General features: G+C 37.7%; 1 protein-coding gene across 1 annotated transcript in view; it reads right to left on the bottom strand.

Moving 5' to 3' along the window:
* antxr2a (ANTXR cell adhesion molecule 2a) overlaps positions 1–24,216 on the bottom strand; it is a 109,013-nt gene that overhangs the window by 35,733 nt on the left and 49,064 nt on the right. The window lies entirely within an intron of this gene.

Consider the following 24,216-nt stretch of genomic DNA (forward strand, 5'->3'; position numbering starts at 1 on the left):
CCCAATTTTGTAGAATAATTTGTTATGTTCTGTGGTTGCGATGTAGCAATATGTGGCAATATGTGGCAATGTTCAAAGGGAATGAAAAACTCTGCAAACTCTATCTTTACTGACATCTCATTGAAATATGAAACTCAACATCCCAATAGGGACTAAGCAATGTTTTCCAAGGAAAAAAAAAAAAACAGGATGAATGATGTATACTTTAAATTTATTGTTCAATAATATTGACATCGGTAAGGAGGACATTTCCTCCCAGATGACATAGTATTTTGAAAAAAATGACATAGTATTTTGAAAAAACCTCAGAAGGCTTACCTTCTTAGCTACACTACTATACGTAAACTTCTGTTCATCGTGAAATGGCAAAAAATGACTAAGTTCAGCTGCTAATAGTCAACATTTAGTTGGAAACCCTTCAGAAAATCTGTAGATTTTAACTTGTGAACCAAAAAAAGGAAGTTTGCTGTTGCTCTTTTAACTGTGCTTCTCTTTAACACTGATTAATTAAGCAGCTTTTTAGTGCGTCAGCATTCATCTTCACTGCTACTGCTGCCATGAGCAAAAAACTGAGCTAAGTATACATTATGTTAATTTATTTGCATATGTTGGAAGACTTCTGCCATTCGCAGTTGCCCAAAGCCTTGTCTCAAACATTCAAAAAACTGAATGTAATTATTCAACAGTTAGGCGCAGCTTTATACAGCATCACACAGCATTACAAAGGCTAAAACTTTGCTTCTGGTTCTCCCAACGGAGAGGTTAGTGGGCATGTACTTCATTATGATCTGCACACTGCAAGAACGTGAGCAGGAGGAGCTACATATGATGTTGTGTTGAGTGACCGGCGAATGTTTTCAGGTTTTTTTTTTCTTTTTTCTCCTCTTTGAGGAAGTCAAGCTGTACTGTTAAGGCGACAAACATGCTAATCAGAGACGCCTCGTCTTGTGGTCCTTCATTATGCACAGTGTGTCAAGATTATTTCATTTGAAGCAAATGCCAGCTGTCATGATTTATGCATTTTCAGGATCACTTTCTGAACTGAAAAACTCAAGAATTGCCTTCAGTCATTTTTATTTTTCATAAAAGTGCAGTTCCTCTGCTACAATGCTTTTAAACAAAACTTATGGACACGATTTATATCATGGTCATTAGATAAAAACTGGATCTTGTAAGCAATGAAACAATGTAAATATCTAAAGACAAAATTTGTCTTTGAAAATGAAAATTGAACATTTCAAAATGCCATTGATCTACACTGGGCCTCAAAATGTTGATGAAGATAATTCAGGAGAACAGTAGATCCAGAAGGTCTCCAACAGACCGCAGCTGCTTCTTATCCAGACTGATTTCTGGTGGTTTCTGGGTTGTTTAGACAAAATAAAACAGATTTTCTGTTTTTAGGAAGTGGACTGATTCATGTCTACTATTTCTTTAATCAAAAAAACAAAAACAAAAAAATATTGAACTACCAAAACTTTTCTCTGATTGCCTTTAAATAAAACCAACAGGTATTTTAAAAATAGGTTAAGATCTGATCGCAAATGTTTTGAATGATACGTCATTTGACTTCACTAACATTTTGTTCATCCAATTTTGTTTCCTAACTATAGTGTAGTTCGTTGGAGCAGCAGCTTATAAAAATAATACATTTTATTTAGAAGTGCCTTTCAAATCACTCAACATAACTTTACAAATAACGTAAAGAGAACAACAATAAAAGTAAAATATCACTAAAAGTTAAAATCACGATGAATAAGTGGTCTTGAAAAGGTGTGTTTTGAGTTTGGATTTAAACAGATGTTGATTGTTAATATTACGGATCACAAATGGGAGTGAGTTCCACAGTTTGGGGGCAGAGCGAGAGAAACCTCTGCTCCCACAGGTAATGAGGCATAAGGTAACAGAGAGATGAATTGAAGAGTAAGATCTGAGGGGGATTAGATAAGTAAAGCGGAGCGAGGTTGTGGATAACCTTGAAATTAAGGAGAAGAATTTCGCATTGAATTTTGAATTTGATCTGGAGCCAATGAAGTTGCTGTAAAATGGGGGTAATGTGATTAAATGAACATGTACCTGTAGTGATTTCAAGCAGCAGTTCTGGACCAGTTGGAGGTTATAAGGACTTTTTTGAAGGAGACCAAATAGAAGGGAGTTTACAAGTCAATAGTTATTCAAAGACTGTGAACAACTATAGAGTCAGCATGAGGGGAATGGAGAGATATAATATTGCACAGCTGGAAATATGCAGACCGGGTGATATTATTTATTGTGAAGGACAGAGAGATGTCAAGGATGACACCCAGACTCCTCACCTGTGCTAAGGGGAGAACTGTGGAGCCGCCGATGGAAGGAGAAAACTTTGTATTTTGGAGAATATTGATTTAGTTCCTACAAGGTGTAGCTCTGTTTCATCACTTTAAATAATTGGTAGTACACCAAGATTTTATTTCAGACAGACACATGGTGAGGGATGAAGGTGGAAGGACACAGTTAGGCTTGTTAAATAGATAGAGCTGGTTGTCATCCGCATAGCAAAGATATATGATGAAGAACAGAGGACCAAGGACACAGCCCTGAGGTACAGCAGAAGCTACAAGGGAGAGACTGGAACAGAATGACTTGAGTTGGACAGACTGAGTGTGACCAATAAGATAGGGATAAAACCAGTCTAAGCGGTAGGAGAGATGTCAATTGAAGATAATCTGTTGAGGAAGATAGTATGGGAAATGGTTTAAAATGCCACAAATTTCAAATTGGCTTCCATGAGTTTTTGATTTTTATAAGAGCAGTTTCAGTGCTATGACAGGAAGGGAAACCAGACTGGAATAATCCATAGAGTTCATTTTGAGTTGAGAAAGGGAGTTCAATAGCAAATGTATTTTCAAGTATTTGGGAGTTAAATTGTAGCTCAGATAAGGGTTAAGGTTATTATAATTTTTGGGATCTGATCAGATCTACAGCTTATCTACAGCTTAGAGGGAGTGAGTAGATAAGCTCATCAGTAGGGCCAGCTCGGTTTTAGAAATTCACCTCTGGACAACACTGAATACCATCACCCTTGGATAATGACGTTTATGAAACTGTTGTAGAACAGAAGAGCTCTTCCAGGGACAGACCTCTGCAACCTGGGTGCAATGACCAGGGTTATCTCAGATCCTCCCTCCCAGCAAATATTACACTTTCTAACATTCACTGCTCCCAAAAAAACTCAACAGGTTGTTTACATACCTGTTAGCTGCAGCTTTTTAATTGTGTGAATAAAAAGTCTGTGACCTCAGTCTAAATTATAAATCACTCAGTGCAATTTTACATTTTATGTAATTGTAATTTCCACAGTTTTGTCCTAAAGTAAATTATGACTTTTCATTTAAAATACTATCTGAATTCTTGAGGGATATCAAAGCTTGGCTGGTGTTAAACTTTTTCAATTTTAGCAAAAAGAAAAGAGAGGAGATGGTGTTAAGATAAAGTGGTCTATATAAGTCCACTATTGTTGATTAGAACCCTCACAGGATATTCTAAGCAACTTTCACCCAGTAAGCTTTAGACTACGGTTTTAGAGTGTAAATGAGAGTGTAACTCTTCCCTGCACAGGAAACTCCTTTCAGCATACCCATACTTAGTTACAGAAATATATTCCAAGCTAAAATGAGTCATTCCTAGCTTTGCCGGGGTACAGCAGCTGATTCTGATCGCTGTTGCACATCTCTTAACTAAGAATAAAACACCTAATAAACACATGATTTTGCAGAGAAAACAGTTTCTCATCAAAGAAAGCAATATATCCAAGTATGGGGTAGGTTGATTTCAGTTATTACTTTACCTATCCTTTATAGAACTATTTCAACCAGGTATAATAAAGTTAATTACAATAGAAAAGAAGGTTGATTATTTTACTAGTTTGAATTTCTAGATTCTCAATAACAGCTTCGATCAAACCATGAAGTTTTAGGTTTGAAGAACTTTTTCTTCACAAGTGATTTAAATCTTCAAAAATCTTTGCATGTTTTAACGTATCATTTAATAAATTGAAATAAAATATCAGTGGAAAAAACAATAGAGATTATCTTTAAGGTGTAAATCTGATATACAAAGTATTTTTTAAACTGCTCCCTCCCCTCTTAAATGCTGCCTCGGAAAACTACCAGTTTGTCCCATAAAACGCTGCTGGTTACCAAAACTCATTGTGGGGAAATTTTGAGTACCAATAAGAACTGTATAAATAATGAAGGAGACAAAGTGTCAGTTAAATGTAAATGTTATTAGTCTTAACTTAAAGAATTATAATAAAAGGCTTCTGGATTGAAGGATGTTTTTATCTGATCTATGGTATGTTTCAAGTTTGAAGCAAGGCTGCAGAAAATAGGCCTTTAGCTAAAAAAAAGAAGAAAGAAATTATGTCAACCACAAAATGTTAGAATTACCAAGATGGTTCAGGTAAAGAATATTTGAAAATAAGAAAGCTAGTTAATATGTTTAACATTCAAACCCTCTGATAGCAAATCTTCATCCTTGCAATTTATTACCAGGGCTGCTTTTAAAAAATAAATGAATGAATTCTCTGAAGAAATCTTCTGCTAATTTCTGACACTGTATGCAAATATTCATGGAAAATAAATCACCACAAAAACGGTAAATCATGGATTGAGCCAACATCCTAACACGGGAAAATCTTCACTGAGAGGAGCCTCAAGACAGGAAGAAGATCACACCGTGGAAGAGTCTCGGCTCAGGGCAGCCTCTCGTGTACTTGACCTGTCTAATTAACTTAAATATTCTGCCCCTGAACTCCCACAGGCCCTGAGAGCAAAACCTGCACACAAACACACACATGCAAATCTTCAACGTGCTGCACACACACAGAGCCCCCCCCCCCATCCCCTTCGCGTTCTCCACAATAGCTCCGGCTTCATTAGCCGCGGTTTGCATCATCCCCGCTGAAAACGTCACATGTCATCAGTGGCTCCATTCTTTATCACTTCCTGCAGTATAGACAGTGTAACCTTCAGAAACCTGCTGCCCGCAGTTTTACGTCTTAATTAGGAGCACTGTCAGAGGCACCCAGAGAACCCTCGTCCCGATGAGAAGGGACAGAGAGGATGGAGACGGAGAGGGAGTGTGAAGGATGCTGAGGAGGACAAAGTCAGAGAGGGGGGTGTAAGATAGGGAGATGAAAACGGAAGAATATGAAGGATCAAGGAGGTGAGAAAGGAAGAGAGAAATAAAGAACTTGACTAAGTGTGCAAAGAATTATGTGATAAAGGGTTTTCTTTTTGGTCTCTGCAGAGGAAATATAGAATTAAAACACCCTGGATATTTTGTCTGTGATGCTAAAAAGATTCGCGGCAGCAAAGTTAAGACAAAGTTCTTTAAAGCAGAAAACAAACAGGCTTAAACATACGATAGAACGTTTTTATTATATAACTGAGACGCAACACTTTTTACTGCATACTCACTGGTGGGGTATTTTTTGGTTTTTCTTTCCTTAAACTAAATCTTTTTTTTTTGTTTTGTTTATTTAGACCAGAGCTCAACAATATGTAGATCGCCATCAGATTCTGGAATTTAAATACAGTCAGGTTTCAACTGAATACTGAGTTACATTTCTGAGTCAAAGTGAGGTTTCTCTAAGCAAGCATTGACCCAATTAGATCAAATTCAGGATTTCTATCCTTTATGCGCTGCCAGAAACTTTTATAAAATCCCTGCAGATAATATTTTTAATGATACTAAGCTGCCAAAATTTAGAAAATTCATTATTTAACCGGGATAGAGCAACCAGGAAGGCATATTTGACTCATGCACTGCAAAAATGATCTAGAAATAAGTGAAAATGTCAAACTAAGTGAATTTACTCTTAATTTAAAGCAGGAAAATAAGATAGTTTGCCAATGCAATGAGTATTTTTACACTTAGAATAAGTTAATTAGATAATATGCACTTGAAATAAGACAATGCAATTCTTTTTTCTTATTTTAAGTGTAAATTGTCTCGTTTCATAGGCAAAATGTCTCACTTACCCCCTCAATTCAAGAAAAAATGCACTTATTTTAGGAAAAAATGAATAATTAGATGTACATTTTTGCTGTGTGCCTTTAAAGTCATGGTTTCCCTCTTATGCCCTCTTCTCTTCTGCAATCAAGGTTTTTCTACAAGATTACTTTGATGTTTTTTGAGCCTCTACTGCAATGATCTGGTAATTTGTTGTGGTTTATTATTTGTCTGAAAGACAGAGGAGTCTGGAAGTTCTTTGGAAGAGAAGCAAGCCCAACAGCCACCCAGTACGTCTATAAGTTTCTTTTTTTCCCCCATATATTAATCTTTCCTTTCTCACTTTGACTGTCTGTTGCATCTAAGTTCAGTCCCAGGTCTCAGTAGAGTGATTCTGTACATTTTTACATTTGTTATGGTAGGAAATTACATAACTCTTTCCTGGTGGACATCCCAGGTTCCTTTACCACTCTGAACACTGTTTCAAAAGAGATGCAGTTCTTTGGTTAGCTTTTTTTTTTTATTATTTGTCTTTTTTCTTTTTTTTACAGATTTAGCTTTAAATCCCCTCAATTCTATTGTCACACTTTCTTAAAGCACAAACATTAAAACAGGGGTGTTATTTAAATACAGTGTTCTGTTTTGCATTTTAAGGAGTAGCTAAAAGAAATAGGTCTCTGCCTGATATTATCTGCTACACCCCAGAGAAAAGAAATCTATTGATTACTATTTAAAACACTTTAATCACCTAAAATAGAAAATGGAAAATGCTTTAGTTAAAATTAAGAAATAAGTAGGAATACCAATAATCGTGAGATTTTCTCTATAATCTTTTGTTCATTTTTGAATGTCCTACCACAAATTATATGTACGGTAGAAAAATTACAAGCTTTGATTTCTTTTTTTTTTTTTTCTGATACAAAGATTTTACTGCTGCTTTAAACAACAATTTTGATCATCCTTTTTTACCAATCAACAACAGGTGGATTTTAAATGAGGCCGACATGGAGTATATTTAAAGAATGAAAAAAAATCTATTTTACAATTTCAAAATTCAGACCTTCTTGATGAAAAGAAAGTTAGGTAAGCCTGGAAAATGTAGGAAAATACATGTATTACTTTTAATTTACCTAAGGATGCCTGTATTTCAGATTTTCTATTTTGAAGATGTCTCTGTTACTTTAGGACTATCTTAAAAACAATCGGTTTGTTCTTTTTAAATATATTTAGGTATGTTTTAAGCTCAGATCTTTTCCCATTAAAGATGTATTGTTTCTGTGGTTGTGTTGGAGGTGATGGGTGGGATGAATGTTGAAGATCACCGTTGAACTCCTCTAAATTTCTCTAATTTCTCTATCAGGAAGCTGACATTAAAATGGAATAAAGTGTGAATAAAGAGGCGGGGACAGGCGTTTAAATCCACAAAGTGTGATGAAGGACCTTAAAACCACTTCCCGTCTTCGCTGCTGTTCCCATTAATTGTTTAGTGTTCAATGATGTTTCTTTTCTGCAAATAACACCTAATTTTTCAATAACAGGAAAAATATTTTTTCCACTAGAGCTTGTAAACAGAATTCACTCGAAGAAAAGAAGGAGGGGGAGGAGGAAGACTTAGTGTTGAAAAAGTGTCTTGGCGACTCGCTTGGTGAGAAAGAGTGAAAATCCGGCTTAGTGGCGAAAACACTGGAGACGCTTGTGTCCTCAGTTTGGGGACAGCTGACGGGTTAACACTATTAAGACTGCAGAGAACGAGGGACTGAACGTGCATCTGTGCTCCACAACAGCGGGATAGAAGACAGCATTGGAGGAGCCCGCTCTGAGACACAGATACATAAACAGACGGAGCGCAGAGACGCAGAGGAGTCGGCTGACGAACACAGATTCTTCTTGTTTTCTTTTCTGTCTCCACTTCCATGGAGGCTCTATCTTTTGGGGAGCCCATCAACAAACACGGCTTTAACATGAAGATCTCATGAATGTTTATAATCACAGAAGGTTCAGCATGTTCGTTTGCCTAATACAATACCATCAAGGCCCACGCAAAATCCCTCAAAAATCTGGACTTTTCAAAAAAATTTGTATTTTTTTTACTTGCTCCTCCATGTAACGTTATTTTGCAAACATAAAAAAAATATATATATAATTTGGTTTAAAAAAAAAACTTAAACAATAATCCAACCAAAAATTTATGAAGACTGCAAAGACACAATTGGTAGCACAGCAACACTGAGGACACCTCAGCCAAAGTGCATCAGTGGTTATTTCAGAGATAAGTTCTGTCTGATTAGACCCGGCAGAAAGGAAGGAGGTGGGAAAAGGAGGCATGATGCTTCACATCGATTCTTCATTTAGCATAGTGATCTTCCAACAGTCCTAACTGGTGCATAGGAGCAGGCAAGAGTTAAAGAACACATTACAGTATGTCTTCAGGTGTACTCTGTGTGACAAATGCAAATAAAGGCACCTTGCTATGTTTTTGGCATTATAATGGAGAGCTTCAGTCGAACATTTTCCAACCATTTGTTTTTTGTAGTTCTTTTCCTGCAGGCTGTAGCTCCAATTGGTCAAGCATCATTCATCTGTGTTGCCTCTCCTCTCCTCTCTTCGTTCTCTGGATACTCACACAGTCCAAAATCATGACTTTTAAAGTATGTTAATTGTTCTTTCTGAACTTCCCTTTGATATAAGTGTACCTTTGGGGTTTTCTCATCTGTGGTGCACATATATCCACAGTGGACCCCACCTATTGCCTAATGGCTACTGGTGATAGATACACCAACCTCCATTAACCTGTAAGGACCAGGTATAGACATTGAGTGGATGAAAAAATTTTACAAAGGTACAGTAAATATCACGAATGTGTCAATCAAGATTTTTCAGCTTGATCCATATTTTTACTTTTCTTTGACTTCTGGCCTATAGATTCTGATTAAATTTAATTTTTAAGTAATTTATGTAATTGAGACTGACACACAAAAAAATCTGAAGTTAAACTGAAATGACACAAGCCAACAGTTTTGATACTAAAGCGTTATTAAGTCATGTTTTACAGTAACTACATGACTTTTCCAGTAATTAGCACTGTTACTGCTCAGTGCTACTAAGTGCATGTGTCTCTAAGGTAAACATGTGAGCGCACGTAAAAGCGATGCGCATCTTCAGCATTTAACACAGCGGAGAGACGATGGCCCACAGCTACTGATTCAATGACTGCGTTCCAATGGTAACACGCTCAATGGAGGCTTAATATTTCTGTGGTTTATGTACATAAACATAGGCCATTTCTCAATATGTGTACTTGTGCGTTCTCATGTGCTCGTCTGCTCGTGAAACATCATCAACCTCAGCCCTGGTACTGTTCCAATTCACAAGAACAGCAGACAAAGAACGGACAAAGTCCCTGGATGTTGTTCTCGCCCGTCCGTCTTTACCGAGTATGCCTGGGAGCAGACTTGTCCGTTCTTGAGACTGACAGCTGTCCCAGCATGCACTGCTGCAGCAGCAGCTTTCAATGGAGTGCTCCATTGAAAGTTAAAAGTTCTCTTTTCTGTTGCTGTTGTTCAATAATATATAAGACCATTTTAGGCGAGAACATAATACTTTAAAGCGTCACTATATGGTCTATTTACTGATTTAATGCGTAATTAAAAAAATTAATAAAATCCGAAGTTGAGAGGGCCGTGGCAACCAACGGACCTCCGAGGCTAATGGCAGCCAGGGCTAACTGCAACCTGTCTGCGGCAGCCCTCTCTCGGCATAGCCATGTGTGAAGGACTGTTGCTCTGATGGCGATTTCTTTTGTTTTATTTGGCAAATTGTTCATTTGATATGTGTTTATCTGTGTTCATTATTATTCCCCCACTAAATGAAAAAAGTAATAATTTATTATTATCTAGAGACTATTAACAACAGGAGGTGAAATGCCGCTCCAGACTAGCCGGGCATGTGGTGACGTCACAAGTACTGCATGCTCCTGTTCTCCCCAAGTCCAGATTTTTCTGTGTTCTTCTCAAGAACATACTTAGTGAGGACACAAATCCGTACTCGCATTCCTGTGAATTGAAAAGTGGCTAAAAACTTTATAAATGTTGGTTAGAAGCTAGAATTTAAAGAACCTCCTAAAATCATCATAACACTAACACCTGCTGCCTAAAATAAACATATGTTCGTTACTTTCTCAGGGCTCTAATTATTTTACTTGAATATTTTTCCTTCCCTCACGCAAAAATCCTGGGTTCATAGTCCTGCTCATGTTTTCTGAAATAATGTAACCTCTGTTTAATTCTATTAATTCTATTCTAAGTAGATATTTTGTTTTTGTTAAATTGCACCACAAGTTTTTTTTTTTTGTTTGCTTCATACCACTTTTATACCCTGTTGAAATCTGCCAATGTGGAAAAAAAAAATCTAAAACATTTTATTTTTCTTTTATTATAAACAATAAACATGATAACATCTATAATCATGTTCTAACTAACCTGTCACCAAACACACCAGAAAAATGCAGGTTAGCTTTAATGTTTTCAGATGTGTAGACCTTAAAAGTATTTATTCAATATTGATGACAAACACCTTATATTCTGTAATTGAACAACTAGTTGTATTTAAAATTCCAATAACAGGAAAGTTTTCCAAATTCATACACTTTTTAGATCATTACTCACATTAACAGACACAGGACTACAGCAACCAATAAAAACTGTCTTTCACTGCCTTTGAGAAAAACCTTTAGATGGTCAAATACCAAGACTCATTTTTTGCAATCAGATGGTGATTTCCACATCATTCCATGTTTAGCATCACATGAATCATCAGGCCCTAAATAAATTCATTGTACTGAGTTTTCAACTCCTTTGAGAATATCAGCAACAAACAGAAGAGCTGGTAACTGCAGGAAGAGTCATTAAAAGAGGCCATTAGAGCACTTAGGCATTAATTAAATCTGTATCATCATCACTCAGTATAATTGAAGGGGAGACAACCTATCAATTGTAAAAGATCACACTGTCGTTAAGGTTAATAAGCAGCTTTATAAACTGCAGTCATTACCATTGGATAGATCTATAATAGTGATGAACGACATATTGACAGAATATGTGGTAAAAGTTGAGGTTCTTTCCCCAAGATGGTGAAAAGTAAAGCTGACCAGGTGGGACGAATGGGACAGATGCATCAAAGTCTTCTGACTCGCAACACTATAAGTGTCCGTGCCAAGCAAAGACAAGACAACCTGCTGGAAGCCTTTAAAGTAAACTCTCAATTAGCAACTGTGTCGGGGTTTGTTTGTGTTTTCATTTCTTTGTTGAAATTTGGCTGCACTTGTGAGAATGAATGAGGAAGTCAGATCCAGAAGACATATAGTAAAGAGTCTCACAGAATTAATTAAAACCTTTCTCACAGCCTAACTAAGACAGGAACATCTTAAATGTTCCACTTATAGTCAAACATTTAACATCCATGGCTAACAGAAATGCAGTCGCTGCTAATCATGGCAGGTTTAAGGTTTGAGGTCATTTAACGCAGACAGCAAAATTAATTAGGAGGTCAAATACAAATTAAAATGGTTTTAAATAGAGCTTGAACCCACATTTTACCATTAAAGAGCTAATGCTTAAACTAATTAGCATAATTAAAATCACACAGGGTTAAAAAAAAAAAGGCTAAAGCTTGGCATTGAAGGAGTTAACGAGGTGGAGCCAGTAATTGGATGTAGAACGACCCTTTCACAGCCGGTGACAGAGATGCTGCTAATTACCTTGAATGGTCACTGGACAACAAGCCTAATACTGAGGGGTCGATTGCTACGCAAGGAAAAGGAACTTTGTGTCGAAATTTAACCTATGGTCTTGTGACTAACATGACAACTACTTATATTTACAGAGATGATAGAATAGAAAATCAAATTTTATTCTCGTTTATTGAGAGTCTGAGTCAAACACAGAGCAGAACACCAGTTTATTATAGTGCAAAGGATGAGTACTGTATTTTTGAACCCATGAGGAAACTCTTTACCTATTCTAGTTTCTTATTTTTTTCAGAAACTTGGACACGCTCACCAAATTCTGCAATGATATACAGTAGGCTTATTAGCCAACATTAAACCATTTTTAAAGCTCAGAAAAACTTATCGTATCTGGATTTGGCGTTCATTTAAACAACAGAGCCACAGCGTAAATGGAGCGAATAAGATACAACAGATATAAAGGGTCGTGATTGTGTCTGCAAAATTTAAAACATTAGTGTAGTGGTTTATGTTAAAATCTTTGGGTTAAGTTGTCGCAAGCGGGTTTTTCTTGTGTTTCTTGTAAATTTGGTCTTACAAGAAACACAGTAGGCGAATCTACTGCAATTTTATTTGTGTTCAATTGTTATTCTGACTTCTTGAATATGTTTTCTGTCTTATTTCTCTCACCTAATTAATCTGACACAGACTGAGGTTTCCTCCTGTTAAAAAGGAGTGATTCCTCTCCACTGTCACCACATGCTTTGTCCGAATGAGACTTTGCGAAATACCAATCAGCTTTCATAGATGGAAACATTTTTACCAACTGGAATTTAAGTATCTAAATATTTGAGCTGATTCACATCCTAATATACAGGTGCTGGTCATAAAATTAGAATATCATGAAAAAGTAGATTGATTTCAGTAATTCCATTTAAAAAGTGAAACTTGTATATTATATTCATACATTACATACAAACTCATATATTTCAGATGTTTATTTTGTTTAATTTTGATGATTACAAATGACAACAAATGAAAATCTCAAATTCATCATATCAGAAAATTAGAATATTGTGAAAAGGTTCAAAATTGATGGCCCCTGGTGCCACACTCTCATCAGCTAATTAACTCAAACCACCTGCAAAAGCCTTTAAATGGTCTTTCAGTCTAGTTCTATAGGCTACACAATCATGGGGAAGACTGCTGACTTGACAGTTGTCCAAAAGACGACCATCGACACCTTGCACAAGGAGGGCAAGACACAAAAGGTCATCGCTAAAGAGGCTGGCTGTTCACAGAGCTCAGTGTCCAAGCACATTAATAGAGAGGCGAAGGGAAGGAAAAGATGTGGTCGAAAAAAGTGTACAAGCAAGAGAGATAACCGCACCCTGGAGAGGATTGTGAAACAAAACCCATTCAAAAATGTGGGGGAGATTCACAAAGAGTGGACTGCAGCTGGAGTGAGTGCTTCAAGAACCACCACACACAGACGTATGAAAGACATGGGTTTCTGCTGTCGCATTCCTTGTGTCAAGCCACTCTTGAACCACAGACAGCGTCAGAAGCGTCTTGCCTGGGCTAAAGAGAAACAGGACTGGACTGCTGGTGAGTGGTCCAAAGTCATGTTCTCTGATGAAAGTAAATTTTGCATTTCCTTTGGTAATCAAGGTCCCAGAGTCTGGAGGAAAAGAAGAGAGGCACTTCATCCACGTTGCTTGAAGTCCAGTGTAAAGTTTCCACAGTCAGTGATGGTTTGGGGTGCCATGTCATCTGCTGGTGTTGGTCCATTGTGTTTTCTGAGGTCCAGGGTCAACGCAGCCACATACCAGGAAGTTTTAGAGCACTTCATGCTTCCTGCAGCTGACCAACTTTTTGGAGATGCAGATTTCATTTTCCAACAGGACTTGGCACCTGCACACAGTGCCAAAGCTACCAGTACCTGGTTGAAGGACCATGGTATCCCTGTTCTTAATTGGCCAGCAAACTCTCCTGACCTTAACCCCATAGAAAATCTATGGGGTATTGTGAAGAAGAAGATGCAATACACCAGACCCAACAATTCAGAAGAGCTAAAAGCCACTATTAGAGCAACTTGGCTATCATAACACCTGAGCAGTGCCACAGACTGATCGACTCCATGCCACGCCGCATTGCTGCAGTAATACAGGCCAAAGGAGGCCCAACTAAATACTGAGTGCTGTACATGCTCATACTTTTCATGTTCATACTTTTCAGTTGGCCAACATTTCTATAAATCCTTTGTTTTTATTGGTCTTCAGTAATATTCTAATTTTCTGATATGATGAATTTGAGATTTTCATTTGTTGTCATTTGTAATCATCAAAATTAAACAAAATAAACATCTGAAATATATGAGTTTGTATGTAATGTATGAATATAATATACAAGTTTCACTTTTTAAATGGAATTACTGAAATCAATCTACTTTTTCATGATATTCTAATTTTATGACCAGCACCTGTATTATATTTGGTCAAAACTCAGGACTGTTGGTGATATTTTTTTAACTGGTGCTAAATGAAAAAAATCTGGAGATTGCTCTATAATCATATCATGTGAGAAAGTGGTAAATTGTTTGTTGGAGCAACAGGGCGCAAACAGCCAAAAGAGGAGGAGGGTTTTTTAAGGACAAAACAATCCAGCTCCTGATCCAGTGAAAAGAGCCACATTAGTGACGCTTCACTGCTCTATTCACAACAGAGAAGACAGGCCAATAGGGTGAGATCTTCCACAAGCCCTTTAGATTGTTTTAGACCGTAATCCAACCCTAAACCTATAACCACAGCAGTGTTTGGCCTGTAATTGGCAGAGGATGAGGAAAAACCTTAACATGTATGGAAATTAAAACCTCTGCGCTGAACATCAGAATGTTTACATGTTTATTTATCATGCGTGCCTGTTATCAGAGGCAAACATTTTAGAGAGGATCAGCTTCATGAGAGGGCCTTTCAGCGTGTATTAGCAGACGCTGTGACAACGTTACATTTATGTATACAAAGTACGATCGGGCTAATTGAATATTCACTGTGAACATATTCCCTGCATAACATGACTCCCTGCTTGCATCTTTTAAAAATTCAAATGGATGAGAGGAGAGGAGGGGAGGATTAGAATACATTACTCCATCCCCCCAAACCACATAACCCCCTTCCTCTTCCCCTGCCTCTATATGTCTGTCAGGAGGTAAGCTGAAGAGGAGGGGGATGAGGAGGGCAAAGTGCGCACAGCAGAGTTGGCCTCGGCAAAGCTGACGTTAACAATAATGTAATTTAATTAAAGCCAAGATCCCAGCGGTCCTCGCCCAGCCACGGGGGGCTTTGATTTTAATAGGTGATGAAGAAAAGGGCCGGCACGCGGCGACACCGTCAACCGCTCCGACCAGTCTGAGGGGTACTGGGAAAAAAGGCACCGGCAGGACATCAGTTCTGATCCTATCATGCGTGGGGCGAGGGTGGGGAAAAGGAAGGAGGGAGGGTGCAGGTACCAGCCCGGGCCACCCAAATACAACAACAACGATCAGCTAATGGAGAGGAAAAGGGAACACCCACCCCTGGACTGCAGGGCTGCTGACCAGTGACCAGTCGCAAACCATGGGTTGGGGGGGATGAATTGTTTTGGAAAATACTTTAAGAGCTGAGCTTATGAAGACGCGTTCAAAATGGATTTCTTTGCAAAATGAGATTTTCAAAGAGGGGAAAATCAGGAGCTAATCCGGGAGATCAGAGGCAGCGTCTTAACCTGATGGAAAATGACATTAAATCTGCACAGATATTAAAATTCCTAACAAACAGATTGGTTAAGTTTGAATGAAAACAACGGTTTTGTTAAGAAACGGAAATACACAATGGGGTAAATAACAACAGTCTGTTCATATTTTTATTTCAACTTTAGCCTTAAGCATAAAAAATATTTTTTATTTCAGCATAAATGACATAAATCAGAGATTTGTTTGTGTTTCTACTAAGACAAAAGAAGGTTTTAAACAACCTGAAAGACCTAGAAAACTAAATATCTGACATATAAAAAGCAGAGTTGTTTGCTTACTGGCCATTTCCTCCTTTTTTTCCCACATTAGGCCAGTTTTCACTTTACTCCTCAAACCAGCCGCCACCAACAACAATTAGCTTCCATTTTATTGGTCTAAGCAGCTCAGAGATGAGCACAGGGAGGGTCAAAGCGTCCCTTTTTTACCAGCAAGGTCTTAAACATGGACAGGCTGAGAATACTACCGGGGGCGGGGGGTAGCGTACGTCTCGTCATTATCAGATTTACAACCAGTCTCACGGACATCTGCCCTACTTTTCCTTGGTTAATGTAAAAAGAACTAATCTGGTTAAGAGGGCACGGGCGCGGCTCATAAAATCGTCGGCTCTCTCTGGTGCAGTTAAAGCTGTCACTCCTCCTGTGGGGGGTGGAAGGGTCTGAGCGCCGTCTGAATGGAGCTGTCAGCTGGCTACTTGTTAGGGCTAACAAGGCCGTCCACTGATAGGACTAATGAGGCCCAGGGCCGCTGCTTCCCCTTTGCACAGCCCGATGCTGATGCCGCCACCACAACAGCTGCTAACAAACGATTTGCTCTGCAGCCTGCAAAGAGCCTCAACTAACTACTATTATGACGCATTAAAGACTATAAAACAAAACTGGGCTGCAATTATATAAATGCATTAAGTTAATTGAAACAAATTAGGTGTACTTATTGAAATTTTGGCAAAAATGTTTAGAAATCAAAGAAATTAAATTAATTTTTGGTTGGATTAAAATTTAACCTTGAGAAATAACTACTGGAACATTTACTCTACAAAACAAAAACACAAAAAGAACACATATCTGAACCATGATTTTAAATTTCTATAACTAAAGACTATATATACTTTAAATATTGATTTCAAAATTCAAAAAGTTAGTTATTTTTTGACATTCTGTCTCCCTAGGATATTAGTTCAAATGACTCAGAGGCCTTTCTGTCCTTAAAAGGGTAAAGTCAGGAAAATGAGCCCTTTAAGTACAGCAAATGTGCAATAATCATACTTTGAGGATGTTACACGCACAATTTTAGTTTACATCCTCTAACATGTCTATATGCATAATTTTAACTCACTACGTATTACATTCCGGAAGTGGTGTAATTGTAGAAAAAAATATATTGTTTTTTTTTTTTTTTTATCATATCTTTCTCAAGAAAGAAAGAAAGCCATGTTGGTATTTCCAGTAATTGATAAAAATAATAATTATTTATTTCTTCTCATACTTGGATCAAATTGGTAAATAATAATAATAATAATAATAATAATAATAATAATAATAATAATAATAATAATAATAATAATAATAAAAAAGATGATCCTTTAATCATCAGGATAAACTAATTATATCTCATGGAGGTTGTAAAAGTTTAGTGCAAAAAATTAACAATCATATGCAATAAAATTTTAAAAGGTTTATCATAGTTGCTGATTTGCTGTAAAGGGTGAGATTAACATTTTACTTCTCAGAATTTACTGGTATAAATAAGTTTTAAATGTTTATCTAAGACAAATGTTTACATGTTTAAGCCAAATATTAAAAATTTTACAGCTAAAGAAAAACCTTTTAACAATTACAATACATATTTTAGAAAATGCAGTAAAATGAAAGGCTGGTAGGGGTTAAATGTGGAGCATTAGTAACAACTCATGTTTGCAGAATCATTCGTCCTTTTCTTCTTGCAGCACTTCATTATATGCAATGTTCTGGTTTAATTCCAATTACTCTTGTTAATTAGAGAATCTCATGCTCTCTGATCTGGAGCTTTGTTTTAACTTAACATCATTTGTCAGGCTGCTTACTTTTAATTGAAGCTTTATTTTGCATTTGTGAAATTTACATTGGCTTCACGGAGGTGTTTGTCTAGTAAATACCCTAACTGATGTGGACACGCTTTTGTTCTACGTTAATGTTACTGTCAACCCTTTATTTAGCATATATTAGTAGCACATTAACATTTAGTCTCCTCAGACATGTAGGTACCAAAATATTCCCTCCAACAGCTGTGGAAAGAGCAAAGCAGCTGAAAAACCTGCGAGGATGCATCACGTCTTGGCTCCAAAGAGGCACAAAACAATACAGTTTGACGGCTTTTATTAGTTTCAAAAAAGATGTTCTCACCATATTCGGTGCAGCATTGTAATGCAACGAGACAAAAGCAAACAAACGTGTGAAAAGATGAGTATGTGTGCATCTGTTTGTTTGTTACTGCAAATGTTTGCTGTGCTTTACGTACTGAGATCAAGCGACAAAATATGCAAAGAAAGAAGCTGCTAAAAAACATCCTTTACCTAGGAGATTAAACCAACAGTCTGTCGAGTGAACTTTTCTGCAACATGTGCGAGATCATCACCGCCTTGCACCATCTTTTCAGCTGCTGCCGATTTTTTTTCTTCTTTTTTTTTTTTACGCTTATGTTATCTGAGTGAGTTGCTGAGGATTTCTCAAACTTGAACAAATCTGCTCAGTTTCGTCGCTTGGAATCCCTCCATGTGACCAGCTTGCCCAGTACACACTGATCCACCAGTGCAGTCAGTGTTTCCGCCAGTTTACTGCTGATCCCTCAGTGTGGAGTCCAACATTTAAATCTGATTCAGTGGTGTAGTGTATTAGATTTATCTGCTGCTGCTGTAACTGTTGTTTCTCATGTAGTTTGTTTCAGATCCGTTCAGTTTGCCTTTAAATCAGTCAAGTTTCAGCCAAAAATCCTCACTAACTTGGTCAAATCTGATCCAAAACCAAAGATGCACGAAGAAAAAATATATAATATCTCTATTGATTTTAAACATGAATTAGAGTTTAGAACAAAGTCAGTTGATTTTTTTTTCTTCTAAATTAAGTTTCCATATTAGCAGAAAAATAATGTATTTGGACACCAAAGCTTTACGTTTGTATCATTTGGGTAAAATGAGGGATGAATAAATGGGTAAGTAGTCCCTCCAGTGATTTTTTCAGGTTCCCGCAGGAAGCAGGTCCACTTCAAGCTCCTGGTAAACTTCAACCAGCCTCCTAATTAGCATGATCCCGCAGTTTACGAATTTATTGGTAAATTATTCAAACTTTATAACTAATAACAAATCAAATAAGGCACAGTGTTGCGTTTGGAATGAAATGTTGATCTTTCATAATGCAATGCTCAAACATCATATACTAAAACACAAAAACATGCTATGAAAAATTAATTTCAAAATGGAAAAAAAAAATTCAGGTGTTCAGAATACATTTAGAACCGTTTAAAATTTTTTATTAGTTTTAGCTAATTTGATTAGTTGTATTATAGTTAAACTAAAGACTGCGGTCCTATCACATCATACAACTGAGCTCTTCTAAACAAACATTGTTCAAGCCTCATGGTAACCCGTCTTTTACTATCCGGGTATAATACTCTTTGAACCAAACTGCTTTATTTATAAAAACAGACAAACTGTTAGTTTGATGAGTTGAGATGGCATCTAAATGTCAGAAAAATCATATGATAAAATCTGTGAAACGTGCATAAATAAAACTGGTGATAAGAAACCAGAGTTTCTTAAAGGACCATTTTCCACCATCTTGTTGAAAATGATGCTCAACGCTTTCCTCTGAGGCTGATATCTGTAGATGATAAACATATTGGAAATATTTTTTTCCTTTCCCACTATCACTCTGTCCACCATCTGCTATTGAGAGAAACTCTGAGAGAAACTTGAGCTCCGTTTGCACCATCAGAACATTTCCCACAAAATCTGACCCGGTTGCTCCACAATGTAAAAATGCAGCGAAAAGGCCAGAAAGAGGCTGCCAATCCTCTCAGCCACAGCTCTGTTTGTTTACAGTAATTACACTCATGCCTCAGAAGGAGAGTGGTAATTACTGATAACTTAATGGTGTCAGAAAGATACAGTTCTGTGGAAAAGTATTAAACCGTCCTGAATTTCTTTTTGTCTTCCATCCAAGGAGTCAGATATTTTTACATTATTTTACAGTGTACTTAATCTACAGTTCTCATATGAGATTTCCTGTGTCTACACTAGCCTTAAATAAAGCAGCCTTTTAATACTTGAATAATCTATCTTTAGAAAGGAAAATTCTTTTCAGCCTGAACAGCCTGCAAAGGTGTATCAAAGTTGGAAACTTGTTCACATGAAGAAATCTACTGGCGTCTAAATATAGTAGAAAATTGATATGAGGGAATTCACACCATATAGTTAAACAAAAAGAAAAAAAACTTTTCAAGACCTATTTTTTTAGCAGATTTTCATAAAGACTACTTTGGAAGATTGTAAACTATGAAGAAACAACAGATTTTTTTTGTGCCAGATTTGTGCTTTTCCACTTCAATCAAATCTTAGAAGCAACAGTTTCTCACATTATACAATCATATATTCTTAGAGATTCAAGGATATGTGAAAAATAACAAGAAAATTCCCTTTATGGATGGATGGATGGATGGATGGATGGATGGATGGATGGATGGATGGATGGATGGATGGATGGATGGATGGATGGATGGATGGATGGATGGATGGATGGATGGATGGACATTTCTCCACTGTGAGATCAGTAAAGTCATTTAATCAAGTCAATCAATCAATAAATGCAACTTTTAACCAGCCATATAGGAAATTAGGAACCCAAATATTTTTTCCAGACACTTGTTTCATCCCATATCTATAAACAGGGTCGAATCACTTCTATTTGCAGATAGAACCACTACTTCGTTTTTATGGAAGATCTACAAAACCTGATGTTGAAGCCTGATGTGTGCAGAGACTGTGTTGAATTTACATCATGAGCAAGAAGAAACACAAGCAGCTTCTTTCTGCAGACCTTTCTTTCCTCCTCCGGTCAGTTTGTTAAAGAAATTTAGTAAATTATTACATTCCAAAAACATATTTCTGTCACTAAAAGGCTGACTGCTTTTCAGCAATAGCTTAGTAGACCATCATGTAATACTATTAACCTCCACACACACACACAGCACACTCAGCCCACACGTCCCCCTGGTGAGAAACAGATGAGAGCGAAAGGAACAAATCCAAGTGGAAATACGCAGGAACAACTCTTAGCGCCTGTTCTCTGCTCCTGGCTCTGCTGCTCGTCCGTAGGAGGAAGAGGAGGATTTAATGCATGTTGTGGTTTCATTCCTCACACACCTTGTTTTGACATTTTACGGACAGCTGCTTTCGGAAAACAAAACCTAGCATGTGAAGGTGGGAGGTGGCAGATGAGAAAGAGAATGGGAAAAAAATGCTGCACGCATTCAAACCGACGCCTCTTCAAACAGAGCATCAGAAAAAAGGCCGGACTCCTTCCTGCTCCCTGCCACCTTCCTCTACCTGCTGTCCCCAGCCGATCCCCGGGAAAACTTGGCGGCAGATGTTGCTGCGCTAAGCTGGCTCTGAAGTGCCTCCCCGGCTCCCTGCTCTCACCCACAACACAGTCAAACCACATTAGATCTCTTTATTTGTGCCTGGGGCAAGTTCGACACTGCAGCTGTGTCCACCCCCGCTCTACCTTTGGTGTCGGAGGCCCTCGGGCTCTAAATGTGAGACCATGGAGAAAAAAAATATATATAAATGAAAAAAGGGTTTCACTCTCTTTTCTTCTGTCTCTCCTCTGCATCTGTTGACAATCCAGTAGTCTGACTCTGGACCGCGGTGTGAGGAGAGGGGGGATAGGATACAAGGCTAGGATAGGAGGGAGGGTGATAGATACTGAGCGATGGGTGAGGAGGGGGGGGCACACCCGGGTCCCCGTGCTGAACAGATGTCTGTGACAACCTGCTTCCTTACACCTGTATGAGTCCTTGTAACCCAGCGGATGGAAGCTGCTGAAAAATTCATGACCCTGGAGGTTTCCTGTCCACCATCAAAGGCTCCCTTCCTCCCTCCATCCCTCACTCTCTCTGGCATTGCTGTGCTCTCTGCCATCGACACCAAACCTGCAACAGGACAGCGCCGCCTTCTTCAGCTTTGTTCTGCCTCTCTCTGCTCAGACCACAACCAAAGGGGCAATGAGAGGCCCAGAGGAGAGGAGACCACCAACAGCACCACTACCATTCAAACTTAAGGGTTAAGCATGCAGTCCTTCTCCATGTTCAGTCAATAGGCTCTATGGACAACTCAACTACTTCCTGAACTTAAAGCAGCTCTTTTTCCCCCCCCCTTTCTCTTTGTAACAGATGAACTGATGAATCCAGGTTTGCCTGACCTCAGTGTCCAACTGGCAGGGGAAGCCTACTGACATTAAAAAGTCAGTAGTCTTCCTGCCTGTTCAGACTCGTAACATTGGGGATTTTAAAATAACTTTTTTCATTCATCTGATATTTTAGATCTGAAAACATGAAAATAAATAAAGTCAAAGTAAACTGATTTATATATTCTTTGCACTATTGATCATATTTTTACTTTTTCATATATATTTATATTTTGTGTGAAAACTGATTTATTTAAATGATTTTCCCCTGTTTTCTAAAGTGAACTCCTAATTTTGTCTGTTTGGTTCTATCACTGGTTTCGGGTTGCCATAATGCCATTATCTTAAAGGAGAATCTGTGAATAAACTAAAATAAATAAAACTGGATGAATGAATAATTGCAGTCCTGCTTTTTAAAAAGCCAGCAGAATGTGGCCTCCAGAGTCTCTTGTCTACTGTCTTGATGACTAAAGTAAAAGTTGAAATTGTCTCAGAGATCAGAATAAAAATGGGAGTTAGCTGCTAGCTTTGCCTCTGTTAGCTGAGTGATCAGATCACTGGTTTTCCTGAACTGGAGGAAAATCTACATGTGGGATGATCATATATATCCATCACACCTAAAGCAAAGGAATGTCTCCTTAAGCAAAACTTTTCTTTAAATAACAACAAAAGAAAAAAATAGAAACAGGAAGCACTCTATATTATTATATAAAAGCAGCTCTAGAGACGTGAAAAGCAGAAAAGCCTCACCATCTGATTTAAATTCTTGCTGTTTTATGCAGAAAGGTGCTTAAATTGTCTGTTTTTGGTATAGGTGATAAAAGAATGACAGAATGAAATGCAATCATTTGACGTTGTCTCTATGCATCTTTTGCAAACCTAAGCTGTTTTTTCTGAGAGGAAAAAGGCTTTTTTAACCATGCTCCATAGTTTTCTAACTGCTGTATCCTAAACTTAAACATGTTCCCATTATAAAACATTTCCATCCTTCAATTTAACAGTTTACAAAATCCTATGGTTTGATCATTTATGATCCGATTTAGGAAAAGCACGGTGGCATGCTGAGTAACGCCTGCTACGCTGTCAGCTGCTAGATTCCCTCAAAGTTTCCTCTGTCTTTGCAGAGCTCAACCTTTTCCCACAGAAAAAACGAATGGTCTTACATCATTCTCTGAACAAAACCCATATGGTTCCAGTTCTCAGATCCCTGACCTAAACAGAACCACCCACCACAGAGAGGCAGTTCTGATTGTATCTTCTAGTTTGCGTGTCTGAAAGAGTCTGAGTTAGATAATGAGAGAAATGCTGGAAAAACTGCAAGGTTACGATTTTCTTTGGTTTGTTTTTAAACTGGCAGTATTTATTTCTGAATCATCAGATTTCCCTTTCCATAGCATCTATTCCTGGTTTTATGTGAGCAAATTTACATCCACAGCAGACTGTTTAGCTTGTTAGAGTGTGTACCATATTAGAGTTTCTAAAACATATTAAAACATCCGGTTAACTCTAACTTGATGGCAGTTCTTGTAACCACCTGAGGGGCGTTGGCTTTCTGTGTTTCAGTTTATTTCCTCCTCTGTTGCTCGAGTGAAGCCAAGAGTTTGACCATATTAGGCCATCCCTGTCCTGCTTCCTTCTGTTAGGCTTTGCAGCTGTATCCGCCGCTCACTTCATCACACTGAGCTATAAACAACACAATGCACAAGATGACACAGAAGCTTCCTCTGCTTGGAGGCAGCTGTGTGAATCCATTCACAGCAATACAATAAAGCAATGACTCCTCATGTCTGCAACTGTAAACCAATTCACATAGAGGGACAGATATATCTGTTCAAACCACACAGAGAACAGAATATTCTGCCTTTAAATAGATAAAACCCTTAATAAATACTTAAATGGAAAGCAAATAAAATATATATATATCAATTGCTACATAAGGCTGTTCTTTATAAGGCAACAATGAGATTCTTACAAAAAGCAAAAGAATTTTACAGTATGTCTCCGTGTATAAAGGTTATTATGTCCATGAAACTTTGTCAGAAATGAACCTGCTGAATCAGAGCAGGCTGAGTGTAAGAGAAACTTCAGTTAGAAAACATTGGCTGCAACTTTATAAAATATACAAGCTGCACGTTCAGTTTTTCTAGGTTTTTCAGCAAGACATCTCCATTTAAGGGCTGATTAGAAATATTAGGAAACAGATAATTAATGCATAAGGGTATAAAACCTATAGCCACCCTACATGTGATTTGAGAATGCATACCTGACATCTGCAC

The sequence above is a fragment of the Cyprinodon tularosa genome, unplaced genomic scaffold (genome assembly GCF_016077235.1).
Source record: "Cyprinodon tularosa strain WSP-4 unplaced genomic scaffold, ASM1607723v1 ctg249, whole genome shotgun sequence".
Taxonomy (NCBI): domain Eukaryota; kingdom Metazoa; phylum Chordata; class Actinopteri; order Cyprinodontiformes; family Cyprinodontidae; genus Cyprinodon; species Cyprinodon tularosa.